This window comes from Gossypium hirsutum, chromosome D02, assembly GCF_007990345.1.
Source record: "Gossypium hirsutum isolate 1008001.06 chromosome D02, Gossypium_hirsutum_v2.1, whole genome shotgun sequence".
Taxonomy (NCBI): domain Eukaryota; kingdom Viridiplantae; phylum Streptophyta; class Magnoliopsida; order Malvales; family Malvaceae; genus Gossypium; species Gossypium hirsutum.
The window spans coordinates 13,485,986-13,492,252 of record NC_053438.1 but is presented as its reverse complement, the minus strand read 5'-3'; the positions used below and the strand labels follow the sequence as shown (position 1 = coordinate 13,492,252).

General features: G+C 33.0%; 1 pseudogene; it reads left to right on the top strand.

Annotated features, from left to right (window-relative positions):
* The first annotated feature begins 892 nt into the window (after window positions 1-892).
* Window positions 893-6,027, top strand: LOC121214517 (cytochrome f-like; annotated as a pseudogene).
* Window positions 6,028-6,267: the final 240 nt, after the last annotated feature.

Sequence of the window (6,267 nt, the reverse complement as noted above, 5' to 3'; positions counted from 1 at the left end):
GATCAGTTATCCTCTCGAATTTATATCTTCCAATTGTAATAAACTAATTTCAACTTCAGACTTAAAAGCAATAAGTTCACTATTTTATGGATGCACAAAGTTTCTTATAATGAAGAATCAAAATTTGTTCTTGAATTAATATGTGCATACAATAACAACTTGTACACTTTTCATTGACTATTTTAAATATTTAGAACCCCCAAATGTTAATGCTTTACATATTCTTTTATAAATCCTAACCTCAATCTATGAAGAAATGAAAAGTTCAGTCAGGGTGAAGCTAAAATAATTTTTTAAGGGTCGAAATTAAATTGTAATTTTTACAATAGTAAAAATGCAATTTTTAAAAGATTAAATCAAAATTTTATCATTTTTATGAGGGACAAAATGCAATTTTACCTTTACTAATTTAAAATTTTAAAGGGCTAAAATAAAAAACTTTCCATTTTAAGGAGACTGGGTAAGGTACTACGAAAGGAAGTTGATCATGGATTATCAATAAGCCTAGAATTGATTCTTCCTGGGTCAATGCCCAAGCGGTTAATGGGGACTGACTGTAAATTCGTTGGCAATATGTCTACGCTGGTTCAAATCTAGCTCGGCCCAATAATTTTTTGATCCGCCATAACCTAAAATGTCCATTTTTTTTGTATTTTGTTTTCTCGAAAAGCCAAACAAAAAAATTAGGGAAGAATAAAAAAGTCCAATTTGTGATATATCCATCCCTACTACTATTTGTTTTTTATTTTGTTATATTTATTTAGTTGTTCCCATAAATTATGACCTTGATAACGCTCTAGATTCATATCAGAATCATTATATAGAAAGTTTAATGAAAAGAAAAAGAGTAAATTAACAAAAAAGAAGATTCTTTTTTATTTTCATTTTTAAATGTGCCAATTGCCATTTAGCGAATAAACCCATGGATATTGAGGTTCCACAAGCGGTACTTCCTGATACTGTATTTGAAGCGATTGTTAGAATTCCTTATGATATGCAACTGAAACAAGTTCTTGCTAATGGTAAGAAAGGGGCTTTAAATTTGGGTGCTGTTCTTATTTTACCAGAGAGGTTTGAGTTAGCCCCGCCTGATCATATTTCACCCGAGATGAAAGAAAAGATAGGCAATCTGTCTTTTCAGAACTACCACCCCACTAAGAATAATATTCTTGTGATAGGTCCTGTTCCTGGTAAAAGATATAGTGAAATCACCTTTCCTATTCTTTCCTTAGACCCTGCTAGTAATAAGGATGTTCATTTCTTAAAAAATCTCATATACGTAGGCGGAAAAAGAGGAAGAGGCCAGATTTATCCCGACAGGAACAAAAGTAACAATACTGTCTATAATGCTACAGCAACATGTGTAGTAAGCAAAATCATACGAAAAGAAAAAGGGGGTACGAAATAACCATAACGGATGCCTTGGATGGACATCAAGTGGTTGATATTATCCACCCAGGACCAGAACTTCTTGTTTCCAAGGGTGAATCTATCAAACTCGATCAACCATTAACAATTAATCCTAATGTGGGTGTATTTGGTCAGGGGTGTCAAAACCATTTTTTTGAAAACAAAAATTAGTTATCGACTTTAAAAACAAAAAAATTGGAGTCGCCACCGATCCTTTATCAAGGTGTGATCGACTCACCTTAAAAATGATTTTGGTCTACGAATTTTGAGAAAATAGTTTCGGGAGTCAGTTACGCACGAGGAAGGGGTTAGCACCCTCGTGAAGCCCAAAAACAGTACCAAATTGATTGTTTAATGTCTTGGTGTCAAAAATTTAAAAAGATTTTAAAAGGAAACTTTTTATCTTGAATGAATTTAAAAATAAAACATTCTTATTTCAAAGAATTTAAATGTCACACCCAGTAAGTTAGGGCGCAACATTTTTAATCTTCAAAATTGGTAATTCATTGACCTTGAAGCATCAGCCTGAAACTACTGAGGCCTAATGGTGACAGAAGATTTGCATGGGTATACTTCAGCTTGGGCTTGCACACGTGGAGGAGTAAAGCCTGGAGGATAAAGAGGTCCATCATCGCCTCCCTCTTCAACATTAGCCATAAGGCCTTTTCCCTTTTCTTTTCCACCGGTCAACAGTTGAGTTAACTGGGCCATCATGTTCTTTTGAGATTCCGTCATTTTATCCATCATATTCTGCTGAATCTTCTCAAGCTGCTCTTTCATTTGCTGTTAAAGTTGATCCTGCATTTCTTTTTGGAACTATTCGAGCCTTTCCAATCTTTGGTCCATGCCTCTTGACTTTGCTTGTGTACCGTAAGGGTGTTTGGTTGATTGGTTGGTTTCCAGGTAAACCGAAGAATGATTTTAGTCGGTTAGACTCTTTTAGTGGACTTTAATGCATACGATGTCATGTAATGCGAATGCATGAAATGAATGCATAAAGGGACGTTGATTCCGATTCAATTTTATTTAGAAAACTTTATTAGAAGACAAATTTCTTTACATAAGGCGGATATATATATACGGCTTTGCCCTCATACTCCAGTAAAAGACATTTTCTCCTTCTTCATCCGGATGCTAAGATAAACCTCGCGAATTTCCAATGGATATCACTACTAGCTCCTTTTGCTTGACTCTGGTCGCAATCCATTGTCTGCCTATCCTCGCAATGCTCATTAGCTTTTTTAGGGAAGTTGGAATGTTGAAAGCTCTAAGACAATCATATTGAATCCTTGAGATACGAAGTAAAGTTACGAACTCTTCCATCGCCCTTCTTGTGTTTCTCAGAATATATTCAAGCAGCCGTATTATTTTCCATTTTATCAAGAAATTCGTATTCCATGACAAGCTTTCTAAGTTAGTAATCGAATGTGAATCAACACCTCTTTTCTATAATGAAATGCCATGCAGTGAAAATGTCATGCAGTCAAAACAAAACACAATAAGTTAGTATCAGGTATAAACATTAAATCTCGTATAATCAAGAAATAATAAAACTCCTAGTCAGGTATCTACTAAGGTTCAGAGTAATTCTACCTTGGGTGAGTTCCTAAGGTTCACTATATGAGGTTTGGCTGCTAGAGCAAGGGTACCCGAACCAACAGATTCCTCAATCCTCATCCATTATAGGCTCATATAGATCGAGTTCGGTTCAGGGGAATACATTTCCCTATGGCTGCACGGAGATGAAAATCTCACGAAGACATAGGTACGGATGTATCCCGAAAGTGATCCACTATCCTGCACGGAGGTGAAAACCTCGCGAAGGACTAGCTTCTCACTCCCATTTAGAGGGGTAAAAATGACCGACTTATGAAATGCAAAATACAAATAAGCTAACAGACTTAGGCCAATCAAGCAAGCATATGATGATAAAAACCAATGAATGCAAAAGGAAATCATGATTTAAAACAACTTTTGATTTTTGACAAAAAAGATAAAAAAATAATCAATTCATGGCTCGACTCTCTAAAAAAGGTCCCCAGCGGAGTGCCAAGCTGTTGAAACTATTTTTTTGAAAACAAAAATTAGTTATTGACTTTAAAAACAAAAAAATTAGAGTCGCCACGATCATTTATCGAGGTGTGATCGGCTCACCTTAAAAATGATTTTGGTCTACGAATTTTGAGAAAATAGGTTCGGGAGTCAGTTACGCACGAGGAAGGGGTTAGCACCCTCGTGACACCCAAAATCGGTACCAAATTGATTGTTTAATGTCTTGGTGTCGAAATTTTAAAAAGATTTTAAAAGAAAACTTTTTATCTTGAATGAATTTAAAAATAAGACATTCTTATTTCAAAGAATTTAAATGTCACACCCAATAAGTTAGGGCGCAACATTTTTAATCTTCAAAATTAAGTTTGTCTTTTGATTTTTAAAACTCGTCCATTTAAATTTCAAAAAGATATTCGTTTATTTGGGTTAAAAGAGAAAAATCAAAACCCAGTAAGTTAGGGCACGATCACTCGAATTTCCCAAATACGGAATATTGCCTTTATTATTTAGGAAAATCTTCATCTCGAGAAAATAATATGTCATACCCAATGCGTTAGGACATAACATGTTGAATTCCCGAAAATGACTTTTTACTCATGCGTTTTAAAAAAATATTCTCGATTATTTAATGTTAACAAGGAAAAATTGAAACCCAATACGTTAGGGCTCAATCTTCTCGAAAATCCAAAATATCGAATATTACATTATCTTGAAAGCCTTTGAACAAAAATGTTTTAATGCTTTAATGTAATCAAACATATTTTCCTAAAAAATGACAAAATGTTAATATACAACATGAAACAAAATAATTTAATATGAATTATATGTATATGTATTTACAAAATATGTATATATATAAGTATGATATATAAGTAAATTTTGAAAATATGTGTATGCATATATTAAAATACGTATATATAAGTGTATATATATAAAAAACGAAATATGTAAAAAATATATTTAATAGAAAAAAAAGTGTACGTATACATATATTATAGAAAATGTATGTATATATATGTATGGATTATAAAATATGGAAGATGTATATGTATTATAAAATGTATATGCATATATATATCCATGTATACAAAAGTTATGAAAATAAAATATATATATAAAATAGATATAAAATATGTACATGTATTCACAAAATTTTAATATATATATGTATATTAAAAAAAAACATGCGTGCATATATGTATGGAAATAATAATAATAATAATAATAATAATAATAATAATAATTCTATTGAAATTAACTCATTTAATAGCAATAATAACAAAAATGACTAATTTAAACTTAAAATAGAAAATCAGGGCAAATTTAAAATAAATAAAATGCGAATGGACCAATTAGAACACGCCATCAACAGTGGAGGACCCAAAAGAGAAATTTACCCAAATATCCCAAAACGCTGCGCAGCATTGGACCAATTTGAAACAAAAATAAAATGTGCCACAAAATTTAAAAGAAATAAAATTTTAATTTAGACCAACTATAAAATCAGGAGGACTAAATGAGAAAATAGTCCATTAGAAATAAAAACGCAGATCCAATCGGGCCTTTGGGTCGGGTCACACGGGTTACTAATACGACGCCATTTTGGGACCACTTAAACAAGCTCTAAACGACGTCGTTTTAAGCCATATAGAATCCCCAATTTTAAACCCTAAATCATTATCCCCTTTTCCATTTCAGAAATTGCGCCGTAGCCTCCCTTTCTCTGCCGTTCCAATTTCATTTCCAATCGGCCACAATGACGACGACGCCTCGACGGCGCACTGCCACCGGTAAGAACTTTTCCCCTTCTTCTTTGCTTCGTTTATTTAAGAACTTTTCCCCTTCTTCTTTGCTTCGTTTATTTGTTTTAAAAACAAGAAAGAAAATAAAAAAGAACAAAACAGTAAAAAGAAAAGAAAAACGGAACCAACTAATTACCTTCAAAATTGTTTTTTTTTTATTCTTTCTTTGTTTTCTTTAATAATGTTTTCAATACAAGATTTTTTTCTCCAAAAAACATTACAGAAATCGATTGGCTCTTTTATAGCCGAACCTTTACAGCCAAAATAATAATTTTTTACAATTTTTTGCTATATTTCCCGTTATCTCTACTGTTCGTGGCTCGTTGTAGGTACCACTGGCGAGAAGTCGTGCGTGGCGTGCGCAGAGGTTGCTGAACATGGGCGGTTGCTGTGACGTGGTTGCTGCGAACTGCTTAGGGTCACTGCTGTTTTTTTTTGTTTTTTTGGTGTTGATGGCCGCATTGCATTTGAGCTAGGGTTTAGGTTAGTGGGCTAGGTGATGTTGGGTCATTTAATTTGGACCAAATTAATTTTTATTTTGTAAATGGACTTTAGTATTTGGTTTTTTATATTAGTTATAGGCCCGGGCAATAATTGGGCATTACAAGGGGATGCAGAAATAGTACTTCAAGACCCACTAAGCGTCCAAGGTCTTTTGTTCTTCTTGGCATCTATTGTTTTTGCACAAATCTTTTTGGTTCTTAAAAAGAAATAGTTTGAGAAGGTTCAAGTGTCCGGAATGAATTTCTAGATCTGTAGATTTATCAACATCAAATTTGTAAAAAATAACAAATTCTTCCTAGCAATTAGGTTAGGTATAATGAAAAAAAGGATGAAAAGTCTTTTGCTTGTTTTTACCGCATTCAAAACAAAATATGTATATTGTGAAGAAGACTATTTGTCTTTACCTCTTTTTTTTTTCTTTTTTCAATCTAAATTGGACTAAATGGGGGGGGGGTTGTAATTATATTCCTATTGTCAGTGTCAAATTTAAATGTTGCAG